Here is a 13,891-nt window from a genome sequence, read left to right on the forward strand (position 1 = left end):
CATTATTACGATTTTTCAATCAAATTAACCGTACAGACGCAAAAAAATGTTTTTCCATGTTAATCTCCTATGTGGTATATCCATTTAAAAAAAATGGACTTTTTGCAGTTTTTTATCTGTCCGACTAAAAGGTTAATATTGTCACGTTAAGGGGTAGCTCAGAAGAAGAAAAAACCACAGGTATACAGGTAAGCCGCTTTTATTTAAGATAAAACTACAATGGTCTTACCCCCGGATTGCCAAGTAGGCGAGGATCATGATGTATGGAGCGTATGTAGGGTTTCGCGGAGGGCGCACGCTTACCGGGGGTGAATAGAACCCTAGACTAGTGTCCCAGGGCATTCACCACGCCGAATAAGACGCTTTGGTACTGTTAAAGGGAGATAAGCCGGTACGGCAACTAATGCTGCTCGCCCGTGCTATTTCCTTTGACAGGCTGATTTCCGGGTGCTTGCACTTGGTTACCAACTGCTCCACTAAAAGCTACACAGATGGTAAACCCAGACTGTCCCAGAGATCAGTCAGTGACTTCCCTCTGGGGAAGACCCCAGAGTTCGGTGATTAGTACGTGCTTTGAAGCTGTATTTATACCCACATCATGACCCCAATTCGCCGATCTTGTTTACATAAGTCTGGTATTGGGGGAGACCGAAGCAAATGCATGTACGGAACATAGTGTAATTACTATGTTACAATATTAACCACACTGTAGGTTTTTTTCATTTTTTGTGTCTGGGCTTTTCAACCATGTAGTATTGTCTAACTGAAGACAAAAGGTCACATCAGCAAAACTGTCTGGACTTGAGAAATTGATTAAAGTTTAGACCACCGTTTTGCTGACAAGTTCACCATTTTTATAAAATATCTAAGGAACGGTGCGATAGGTATAGGGAAGTATTAACAATTAATTACTAGCCTTCTTGCGATGAATTCAAAAATGAGATTAAAAACAGACTTCCATTTGAAAATCAAAAGTTGGTGTTTATTCTGACTGATCTGGCAACACCGGAAAGTTCAAAATATTTTAAATAGAGAGATTGGACCCAACCTAGGCTACACTCGAAATTTCAACAAAAAATATTGAGTTGTTCTCTAGATACTTCTAATTAACCATCACCGTGAATCACCCTATATAGTATATTATTCCTAGAAAAAATAAGTTTCAAAATTGTTGCTGTTCTGGTGGCTGTAACGAGTTGGCAGTAAATAAAGCAAACATGGTATTTTCAAACAATTTTATTCTTACAATCTAACAATCTTATCTTAACATGTTCCTCAGCAGGGCTATAATTAATTGGTCTGCAAAAAGAAGAAAATAATTATTATTTAAAAAATATATGCTTTATTGCTGAAAGCTTACTATTGGTAAGTCGAAGGCCACCTCCACGGCCTCGCCCACCTCCACGGCCTCCTCGCCCACCTCCACGCCCACGGCTCCGGCCTGCACCTGCAGGGCCACTAGCACCTGCAAGTGCCCCCCTGCACCTGTAAGTGCTGTGCACGCTGGCCTGTTGACCAGGCTCGGGCCGCTGCGGGCGTGGTTGTTCCTCCACTTCCTCCACCATCGATCCTGCAAAAAAAAAAAAAAATACAAATTTTTCCGATTTATTTAAGTTTTGGTGGTGCGATAAATTTGTTGTAAATGTTAATTCTACATACCATCGGACAACAAAATGTCCTCATCCTCCTCAGGGATGGATGCCAGACTAAATTCTGGCATCATCCCTTCACCCCCATTCCCAGTATTATTTTCGCTCCTGAAACAATTTGGTAATGTAATTGAAAAGCGGGTAATTTAAACAACCAACAATGTAGTCTAGTGATGCTAGACCAGTATTTAATTACTTACATTTTTCCAGCAACCACCTCTCACTCCACCAAACCAAATAGAAATGAATGCACTATCCAGCAAAATAACTGACGCCGGACAAAATTGGAATGGCCGAAACTTTAAAATAAACAAAGACAAAAGACAAAAATTATAAGAAAGACGAAGAACGAACATTTTTGACCGTTACACAAAGCGTGCCGACTTTTTTGTCGGCAAATTAATCCGTGCTTTCCGCGAATTTTTTAAATCTGAATATCGTATGCGCTGGCTTGCTAGAGTAGTGAATTCAAATTTGCCGCCCTCTGACGGGGTGTAAGGAGTTCTCACTACCCTGTAAAGATACTTCATTATGAACCCTATAAATGTACCAAAGGGGGTTGTGATACTATGATTAGTTTTGGATTAATTTGAATCTGAATGTCATATGCGCTGGCTTGCTAGACTAGGGAATTCCAAATTGCCGCCCTCTGACGGGGTGTAAGGAGTTCTCACTACCCTCTAAAGATACTTCATTATGAGCTCTATAAATGTACCAAAGGGGGTTGTGATACTATGATTAGTTTTGGATTAATTTGAATCTGAATATCGTATGCGCTGGCTTGCTAGAGTAGTGAATTCAAATTTGCCCCCCTCTGACGGGGTGTAAGGAGTTCTCACTACCCTGTAAAGATACTTCATTATGAACCCTATAAATGTACCAAAGGGGGTTGTGATACTATGATTAGTTTTGGATTAATTTGAATCTGAATATCGTATGCGCTGGCTTGCTAGAGTAGTGAATTCAAATTTGCCGCCCTCTGACGGGGTGTAAGGAGTTCTCACTACCCTCTAAAGATACTTCATTATGAGCCCTATAAATGTACCAAAGGGGGTTGTGATACTATGATTAGTTTTGGATTAATTTGAATCTGAATATCGTATGCGCTGGCTTGCTAGAGTAGTGAATTCAAATTTGCCGCCCTCTGACGGGGTGTAAGGAGTTCTCACTACCCTCTAAAGATACTTCATTATGAGCCCTATAAATGTACCAAAGGGGATTGTGATACTATGATTAGTTTTGGATTAATTTGAATCTGAATATCGTATGCGCTGGCTTGCTAGAGTAGTGAATTCAAATTTGCCGCCCTCTGACGGGGTGTAAGGAGTTCTCACTACCCTCTAAAGATACTTCATTATGAACCCTATAAACGTACCAAAGGGGGTTTTTTATTATTATTATTATTATTAGGAATAGTATTATTGAACGCGCTTATATGTAGATCGTAGATGTGGCAACGCTGCAAAACCTGATATACACCATACAGGGTAGGTAAGAAGCCTGTTTGTTGGTTTTGTTGTTGATTGTGCAGATGTTAAGCGTTAAATAGATATATGTGGAATTATAGATATAAAAGGAGAATGCTGGAAATAAAGGTATGCAAATATGTTGTTCTAAAATGTCCTGTGGATAGTGAAAGAACGAAGTAACTGCTCACAATGTTTATTTAACACATTTTAAGTGAAGAAAAAAATAAGTCCGACGCCACTGACCGATCGGACATCCTCGGCTCCGGCTTGCTGGAATTCGGCTTGCTGCCTTCACACCAGTAGATTACAATGGCAATTTCATACCTAACCTGAATAAATTCTGCTGATGCATCACTTGTATACATTACTAAAAATTTTTCTAGTCTGACAATTTTTTAAGGGTGGTTCAACTAACAAATTGGTCCTATTTCACAGATCTGTATCCTGTATATGCTGAATACTTCACTAATTTTCCATGTGGATAAGAAAATACAACTTTTATGAAGAAATTGACCTAAGCGAAGAACAAATTACCCACTAAGAAGATTGCAACAAATTAATCAAGTTGAAGAGTGAAATTGTGTGCAATGGGTTCAACTACTTACATTAGAACAGTGAATAAAAAAGCAAGTTTTAAGGTCAGTATATTGATTTTACTTAAATTAACATTCAAATGAACCCAATGCAGTTTTCATTATTGTTTTATGTTTAACACAATAATCAATATTATACTCTTTAACATTTTAATAAACTGCATTGCTCAACTTTGAGTTAATATGTATTATGCAGTGTCTTTGTAAAGTAGGTACTGCATAAATTTGATGAAATGGAAAGGACTTAAGCCTAGTTTATAAAACAAAATTTAATTTTAGTAATAGTATTTATATTAGTACTAAGAATAGAACCAATGTTATGACGGAAGGAGATTATAGAATAAGTTATTTAAATTTAGAATTAGTAATAACTGAATTCACTTTAAAAAGCAAAATTTTTTATGGCTAATATTAAAATTAAATATTTTTGCCTTTTTCGGACCTGCAGTATGGTTAACCTGGCATTGACAGATGAATATTATCACAAAAATTATAGTTTTTAGGTACAGGACCTTATTAACTTTTTCGTTTTTGTTTTGGGTTCCGGCTTAAAGAAAAAGGATTGCAGCTACAAGCTACAACTTTTTATTTAATATTTACTATTTATGTACTGGCACTTGTCAGTCTATATGTCATGTAATAACCTCCATAAACTTATCATTTATAATCACCTTCAATTTTTACAGTGAATACTAATACTTAAACTAAATTTTGTTCTATAAATTGGGCTTTACTTTTTGCAAAAACACTTGGAACCTTATTTTTATAGGATGTTTTGGATTCTTTGAACAATTCTTCACATATTTCATGCAACATACTCCATACTGATATTCAATTGTTTTTAAACAAATGTCAAAAACACTTTTCAAAATTATAGGTACCACAAATTTCACTTTACTTTTTTCTAAAAAAATTTAAATCAGCTGTTCAAAATGAACTGTTACAACAACAATAACCAAGACGGTTTACTATCATTTTACATTTTTTTTTTAAATGTCATTAATAATTTTTGGGGATGTTATTCTGATTTATTTGAACATTATTGGTTTCAAATTATCAATATTTCCAGGACAATTGTGGTACAAGTTGCATGGAACAATACATTTGTTTCTAGAATCCAAAATACAATAATAAAGAAGTGTTGCCATTTAAAAGATCAAAAATATTTTAAATACCCAGTTTTTGGGCCCTGTATAATTCCAATTCATATAACACAAGCAGCAGTTATAAAGCATAAAATTAAAAACATCCAAGGCTTTTGGTGAAAAGTTTGAGTCTTTAATTTTATTGAACTTATGCAGTATGCATGTTACAAAAGCACTGTATGTAGTGTTATCTAAATGCATGTTTGAAGGAACAGTAATAATCCAATTCATATAAGTGTCAATTTTTCAGATCAAATGATGGCTACGAAATTACTTATTGATACGACATTTGCTTATCTAGTACCATAATGGTAAAGCAAACATACAGGGTGTTACAAATTCGATGCATTAGCCGAGGCATTAGCATTGCTATCTCAGAACTCAAAAACTCAAATTTCTATTTTATTTTTTTACCACTTTAATCAATGGCACCTTCTGGAGGCACTTTTTTATGCTCTTCAAGAAAATAGTTTTAGTTTTCAGCTCAGATCTAACGTTTTCAGATACCAACATCAACTTCAAATTTTCAAATACGGACCTCAACTTTTTATTTCATTTTTCAGTAGCCACAGACCTTCTGACACTAATAATGGGTCACACTTGTCAAAAAAATAAACCTAGTGTACCTACTCGTATTATGTATTTGGTATTGTACCGTCGTACTCCTTAATGACACACTTCTTGTACAACACTGTATATTGTTTACAAACAATAAACTGACACTGACACTTAAGCTCGTAATCTGACAGCTTCGACTTCACTACAACCATCAACTCAACAACTGACTAACCAGGCCTGGTTCAGCTGCTTATATAGGCTTCCATGGTTTCTAGAAAGTTCCCAAATATTCATGAAATTGACTTTCTCTCTCACACTCATTAAGCTATAACATAAATCTCTCTCTATACAGGGTGGACCATAAGTAATGGGACATAGAGCTACAGCATATTCCTGACATCAAAATAATACGATTTAGCTGAATTGTCCTATACCGAAAGTTAATATTAAGAAAGATACAGGGTGTGGAAGTTGAAATTTTATTTTAGCTTTTTTGTCATATCTTCACGGTCTTTTGATATAAATTACTGAAAGTTGGTATAAAGGGGTTTTGGCAGGCGTAAAATACGATGCTTTCATTTGTTTTGTAGTAGCTGATAGGGGGCGCTAGCGGTAACCATCTCCGTCCCTGCAAGAGGCTCAAACTTTTTTTTACGGAACTGAAACGGCCATATGACTTCAAAATATGATTCTAAGATGTTTTGTACGTAAAAAAGGTATACTTGTTGTAAGTCTTAAAAGTCGACCGTTTTCGAGTTATTTAATCTTTTATTATTGCATGCATTTACATGTACAGGGTGGGCAAATAAGCGAGGTAAGCGGCTATACCTCCGAAACTAATGATCGTAGAGAGTTACGGTAAAAAAATTTATAGGATAAGTAGGCAAGGGAAAATGCTGGAAATTATTTTCAAGTTTCCAAGATGGCTACCAGAGGGCGTTTGCGCCATCTTGAATTACATAAAGTTACGTTTCTTGTGATTTTCCCCAATGAATGTAACAAAAAAGTATTTGCGTTTTAATGTTAACTTAAAGTCGAACATTTTTTGAGAAAAACATTTTTCTCTATCTTTCGAATTAAAGTGGTGGGGGGTATTTGAATGTTGTTTTAAATAAATGCCTGTAACTTCGAAACGTCTTTAATACATTTGGATAAATTTGGTATCATTGAAAAGAGCATTTCTTGGGCTTTTAGGTTTCTTCTGATAATGACAGTTGTGACCTAAACGGCCGCCGATAGAGGGCGTTATTTGATATTATAACCAAAATAATGGATTTTCTCAAAAAATTTAAATGCAATGATATGACTTTTTGTAGACTAGAAAATAGACAAATGACTAACCAATAAGCCTGCGCAAACCGCATCTTAATATTTTTTTTTCTTTTTTTTTTTTTTTTTTTCTTTTTTTGTCATTTGTCTATTTTCTAGTCTACAAAAAGTCATATCATTGCATTTAAATTTTTTGAGAAAATCCATTATTTTGGTTATAATATCAAATAACGCCCTCTATCGGCGGCCGTTTAGGTCCCAACTGTCATTATCAGAAGAAACCTAAAAGCCCAAGAAATGCTCTTTTCAATGATACCAAATTTATCCAAATGTATTAAAGACGTTTCGAAGTTACAGGCATTTATTTGAAACAACATTCAAATACCCCCCACCACTTTATTTCGAAAGATAGAGAAAAATGTTTTTTTCAAAAAATGTTCGACTTTAAGTTAACATTAAAACGCAAATACTTTTTTGTTACATTCATTGAGGAAAATCACAAGAAACGTAACTTTATGTAATTCAAGATGGCGCAAACGCCCTCTGGTAGCCATCTTGGAAACTTGAAAATAATTTCCAGCATTTTCCCTTGCCTACTTATCCTATAAATTTTTTTACCGTAACTCTCTACGATCATTAGTTTCGGAGGTACAGCCGCTTACCTCGCTTATTTGCCCACCCTGTACAGCAGATTTTGATTACTATTTTTTTTTTAATTCTAAGTAGGCTTTGATACAAAAACAAAAAGGGCGTTCATAACAACTAGCTTTATTTTAAAGTTATGTTTATCTGTCAAATTCATGTGCTGAAATAAGTTTTCTTGTGAAAATATGCCAAGACATACGCTGTTTTCTAATAAAGAAATGAGAGATATGCTACTACTATATGTGTCTACGCGCAAACAAACTTTAATGGACGAACGGCTTGTCGCAAGTATTTTGAGATATATCCCCATAGAAGGCAACCCAATCACAAGATATTTAAGCGTATTTATGACCGCTTGGGTGAAACTGGATCGTTTCGACCTAAGCGAGATAGTTTGGGACGTCCAAAAGTTATAACTACAGACCAAGAGGAAGAAATTTTGGTTAGTGTAACAGAAAATCCCAGACTAAGTACAAGACGATTGAAGGCAGAATGCGGTGTGAGTAAATCATCAATACTTCGAATATTTCGTAAAGAAGGTCTGCATCCATATCATTTTACACCTGTGCAAAATTTGTTACCAGCCGATCTTCCCCGCAGACTAGAGTTTTCACACTTTTTCTGGACCCAACAAAACAGAAATCCGCTATTTTTAAATAACATTCTTTTCACCAATGAACATTTTCACAACTTTCGGAACATGCATGCTTGGGATATGGAAAATCCACATTTAATAACCGAACGGCACTTCCAACACGTGTTCAAAATAAATGTTTGGTGTGGAATAATTGGAAATTATGTCGTAGGCCCATATTACCATCAAATCTTAATGGAAACTCTTACTTAAATTTTCTTCAAAATGAACTCGGTGGTCTTTTAGAACATGTACCGTTGAATTTGCGACAGAATATGTATTTCATGCAAGATGGAGCTCCAGCACATTTTTCCGTACAAGTAAGAAACTATCTAAATACTATTTTTCCACACCGATGGATAGGACGAAGCGGATCGATTCCATGGCCTGCTCGAAGCCCGGATCTTAATCCATTAGATTTTTGTGTTTGGGGTTATTTGAAAACAATTGTTTATAATGAGACCATCAATGACCGCGACCAGTTATGGGAAAGAATTCTTAATGCTGCTGACCAAGTTAGAAATGAAGAAATCCTTTTCAAGATTAGGCAGTCATTCATGAAACGCATTTCAAAATGTATTAGTGTCAATGGTGGCCATATAGAACATTTGTTGGCCAAAAAAAACCTGTTTCATTTCTAGTTTTTTAATTTCTAGCAGTTTGTAGTTTAGGTAGACTCAACGCAAATGATTGTATACCCACTTAATATCTAATTTATCATTTTGTTGTGTGATTTATTAAAAGTTTTACTAAATAATTTTTTTAGATTTTGTATTTACTACAAACATTTTTTAAACGGTCAAATTTACATACAGAAACTTTTATGTGTGTAACTTAAGGGTATACAGCACATATCGTAACATACGACAATGCATGCAATAATGAAACATTAAATAACTCGAAAACAGTCAACTTTTAAGACTTACAACAAGTATACCTTTTTTACATAGAAAACATCTTAGAATCGTATTTTGAGAGCATATGGTCGTTTCAGTTCCGTAAAAAAAAGTTAGAGTCTCTTGAAGGAACGGATATGGTTGCAGCTAGCGCCCCCTATCAGCTACTACAAAACAAATGAAAGCATCGTATTTAACGCCTGCCAAAACCCCTTTATACCAACTTTCAGTAATTTATATCAAACGACCGTGAAGATATGATAAAAAAGCAAAAATAAAATTTCAACTTTCACACCCTGTATCTTTTTTAATATTAATTTTCGGTATAGAACAATTTCGCTAAATCGTATTATTTTGATGTCAGGAATATGCTGTAGCTCTATGTCCCATTACTTATGGTCCACCCTGTATAAGCAACGGAGCCAGGATTTTCTAGAACACAGACAAAAGAATGTAGAACGTAAACAAAGCAACGTAACATACAGGGGTAACAACAAATAACTAAAGAAATCCTAACTAATAATCAAAAGTTCGCTTCGCAACAGTATTTTAAGATTTTTTAAAAAATTAAGGGATTGAAATTGATATGTTGTCATAATGAGTAGATAATTTAGTTTTATATGATTTAATAATTAGGTTCATTACTCTTTCGAAAAAGAGAGAGAGTTTCTTATGGTACTTTTCATTTATTTAAAAAAAAAAGTTTTTGGTTATTTATTTTTCAGATACTCAAATGTTTGAATTCGAGGTTGAGTTTTGATGAAACAGCTTAATCAGATCAAACTAAATTATTTACTCATTATGATAACATATGAATTTCAAATGCTTATTTGAAAAAAAAAAACAAATACTTAAGTACACTAGGTATAATTTTTTGACATTATTATATTCGGGAGGTTGGTAGCTACTAAAAAAACGAAATCAAAAGTCCCGGTTCGTATTTTAAAATATTAAGTTGATGATGGTATCTAAAAAACTAAACGTTGTAGCTAAATACAAACATTATTTTCTTAAATAGCATAAATTAATGCATCCAGAAGGTGCAATTGATTTTCCAAAATAATCAATAATAAAGTAGTAAAAAAATAAAATAGAAATTTGATTAATTGTTTTTGTTGGATATCTCCGGATGTAATAAAAACAATTTTATTTTTTTTTTTACCAAATTATTTAGTAATAAAATGAGCAACTTTGCCTCCATTTAACTAAAGCTCTATCAACTATACTTTCTGAGATAGCAATGCTAATGCATCTAATTCGTAATACCCTGTATTTGTGCAGCTGCAATGTTTTTTTTAACAATCCAATACTTAATAAAGTTCAATTTTTTGATATTTTGATTATTTGAATTTACCATTTTCTATAAATATGGTCTCAGATGGAAAGTAGTGCGTACATTCTGTGAAAGTCAAGATAGAGAGAGTAGAGATAGTAGATTTCTAGTTTCTACTGTTCAATGTAAAAAATAATATAAAAAGTTTTAAGTGCATATTGTGTGTGACGTCACGCGGCTTATCACTTCCATCTGTTGTTATGTCAACTAAAGTTCGAATTTGTCACTTTGCTTTTGTTTTTATTTTGTTATGTCAAACAGATTCCCATGCAGCTAAAATAGTTATATTTTTAATTTTAATACAATATTTCAATAATAGTTGAAAATTGTATAATTTCTAAAATCAAGTAAATGTATATTTTTTGAAGGACAAGCCTCTGCTGGTCCGTAAGAATACAATGCCAATTTCATACTTACCCTATGTATTTAACCCTGCTGATGCATAATTACTACACATTTTTCTTGTCTGGCATTTTTTAAGTATAATTCAAGTAACAAATTAGCCCTATCTTACAGATCTGTATATGGTATATGCTGAATACTTCACTACTTTTTCATGTGGGTGAGAAAGCATAACTTTTATGAACAAATTGACTTAAACAAGGCTTAAATTACCCACCAAGAAGTACTACATTAGAACAGTGCATAAAAGAGCAAGTTTTAATGTTAGTTAACTATTTTTACTGAAATTGACATTAAAACGAAAAGCATTGCAGTTTTCATTATTGTTTTATGTTAACCCAATAATCATCATTATTTAATTTGGTAAATTGTGTTTTTGAACGTCATTATATTTAGTGTTATCTAAAAGCATGTTTAAAGTAATAGTAATAATGAGGTAGTTTGCAGTGAGTACAAATGATGAACTCAAGACACCGCTTGTATGAGAAATCTTCTATCTTATGAGTACTATGATTATAAAGCAAACACCTTTGTGTAGTTGCAGTGTTTTTAAAATAAGTAAATTTTTCTGAATTTTTAGATAATTTCATTATTCAAGCTATTCTTTTTCTATAAATAATATCTCAGATAGACAGGAATTAACATTAAGGTTGATTTGATTATTTTAATGAGAGTAAACTGTTTGGGTAGCTACAAAAAGTATCTTGTAAAACTGTGACAGTCCAAATTTTCTTTGTTTTATAATGTAACACCCTGTACATTATAAAACAAAGTATTATTGAATTTTTGAATTTACTCATTGATCGATTGATCAGAAAGACTTGTTACATCTAACGTGCACCGTTTTGTAATCTTTGTTTTTTATAAGCTATGTGATAATATTAGTTTTAATTTAGGCTGGGCAATTTTTTTTAAAACAAAAATTAGAAAGGTTTTCTTTTTGTTTTGACTATGCAGGGTGGAGCATAAATTTGTGGCAGAAATAAATATTGGTATTTTTAAATAGAACCACATTTTTTAATACATTTTAAATTCTACACTTATTTCTTAAACTTTTACCCTATACAGGGTGTCTCATAACTATATGACAAAAACAAAATAATATGATTTATTCATATAAACATTTTTCCTAAAGTCACTCCTAAGGGAGATATCGAGCCCTAAAGAACTGCCTTCCAATTAACGTTTTTGGCCGTAACTTCTGAACTACTTTGTAATGTAAAATAATAATTAAACAATTAAATTAAATTAATAAAAAAAATAATAATTAAATGCTTATTCAATTAATGAGTATTCTTCCGTATCTTTCGTTATTCTACACATAAACTTTGAATACTAATTTACTTAAAAAAACTAGTTTAACGAATATTTTTAATAACATTGTGGTGTAAGCAGTTCAATGAAAAATCGATTTATCTCGAAAACCGTTTATTTTATCAAAATAAAAGAAGAGTACAATTTTATTAGTATTATTTTATATATGTATTATTTTTAATATTATTAGTATTCATTAATGGCGTTTGCAGCTGAAAATAATGACAGCTATCAAAGTTTAAGCAAATTTTGTCTTAGGTACCAGTTAGTTCCTGTCTTTCTGCTAAGACGAGATAAATGGTTTTGATGTAAAACATTAAACCCAAAAATCATTACAATATGCAAAGTGGTTCAGAAGTTACCGCCAAAAACGTTAATTGGAAGGCAGTTCTTTGGGGCTCGATATCTCCCTTAGGAGAGACTTTAGGAAAAATGTTTATATGAACAAATCGTATTATTTTGACCTCCTCTGTATGCTCCCGAGAGATTGTCATATAGTTATGGGACACCCTGTATAAAGGGTGTTACAAATTCGATGCATTAGCATTGCTATTTCAGAAACTATTGTTGATAGAGCTTTAGTTAAATGGAGACAACGTTGCGCATTTTATTGCTTAATAATTTGGTAAAAAAAAATTCAAATTTTTTTACGTCTGGAGTAAATTCCAAAATAATTATTAATAAAGTGGTAAAAAACAAATAAAAATTTGCCTTTTTCGGTTTTTGTCGGAAATCTCTAGATGTAATAAAAAGTTTTTGAATTTTTTGTTAGGTATTTAGCTGGAATCGGTTAAAACACGTTGACGTTTTTTATGTTCTTGTCGTAATATTATTTTCTTTGTTTCAGATATTCTCCCGGTGAAGCGAGATGCATAAAAAGTCGTACAGGGGAATGCTGGAATTCTTATTTATTTTACTAATAAACTAAAAATTGGGGCGCGGGTTGTGTGTAGTTTTATTTACTATTTCGATTTGCTGTTATGCCATATGCAGCATTTTCCTATCCACAATATTTGGCCGCATAATTTTTATTTAATGTCCGACTAAATGGGGATGTATTAAAAGAATTGTCATTCCTTTAAATGTCAATCTACGCATGGCGAACTGAGTAACTGTGCAGAAGTTGACATTGGAATTGAACCCGACCAGCAATCAGTCATTAATATCTATCAAACGTACAATTTATTTTCCAACTGATTAACATCCTACAGCAAAATTAACTTTTTGTGTCTGCCCAGTTCCGAATTATATCGAAGAATCAACCTTTTATTGTAAAGGTTGCGTGTGGAACCAAACTAAGTAAAAAGTGAATTAACTAAGTTTAATTTAGTTAAGTGCAGTGAAAAATAATAGTACAATTAACATGTGAATAAAAGCAATTAACAACAACTGAACTAATCTAATCTAGACCTAATAAGAGAGAGCCGCCAAAAGTCATAACTGTAAAAGACAGCTACAACACTGTTGCCAATTCACATACAATTATTGTATTGGACATACGATCAAAACTTCCCCTCAATACAATAATTTAAAAAACTTATTTGCTAAAACAAACCAAATCAGAATACATTCATGTTTAGAAAACAAGTTACATGATAAACTTTTTGTTAATACATCAGCAACCTGATTATTTGTGTCTACATACATGACATTAAGTACATTATCAGTGATCAAGTCTTTAATGCCTTTTATGTTCAAACTTGGTTGTCAGTCGCATGCAAGATTGGTTGTCCTCAAAAATAGTGAAAACCGTCTTTTGGAAACTCAAATCCTCCAATAAACTTACCAACTATACTCCTTTTGCAGCTTCACACAATGCTACAAACTCTGCCTCAGTAGATGACAACGCCACAGTTGACTGTTTTCTTGTTGTCCAAGATACTACACAACCAAAAATCTTGAATAGATATCCAGTTGTGGATTTTCTTCCTTCTAGATCACCTGCCCAATCTGCATCTGCATAGCCAACTAGCAGATTATTATC

At 33.2% G+C, this 13,891-nt stretch overlaps 1 protein-coding gene and 2 long non-coding RNA genes across 3 annotated transcripts in view; 1 reads left to right on the forward strand and 2 right to left on the reverse strand.

Moving 5' to 3' along the window:
• Positions 1–13,891, reverse strand: part of LOC145739682 (uncharacterized) — a 242,805-nt gene that overhangs the window by 181,538 nt on the left and 47,376 nt on the right. The gene's annotated exons all lie outside the window — the stretch shown is intronic.
• On the reverse strand, positions 1,272–2,233 carry LOC145739684 (uncharacterized). Its single transcript, XR_014181165.1, has 3 exons — positions 1,850–2,233; positions 1,660–1,757; positions 1,272–1,570 (listed from the first exon to the last, which is right to left on the reverse strand). It is a non-coding gene; the product is annotated as an uncharacterized LOC145739684 (long non-coding RNA).
• LOC145739686 (uncharacterized) lies at positions 2,964–13,570 on the forward strand. Its single transcript, XR_014181168.1, has 3 exons — positions 2,964–3,244; positions 3,331–3,756; positions 12,755–13,570. It is a non-coding gene; the product is annotated as an uncharacterized LOC145739686 (long non-coding RNA).

The sequence above is a fragment of the Ips typographus genome, unplaced genomic scaffold, assembly GCF_016097725.1.
Source record: "Ips typographus isolate SLU unplaced genomic scaffold, UJ_Ityp_2.0 IpsContig34, whole genome shotgun sequence".
In the NCBI taxonomy this organism is placed as follows: Eukaryota; Metazoa; Arthropoda; class Insecta; order Coleoptera; family Curculionidae; genus Ips; species Ips typographus.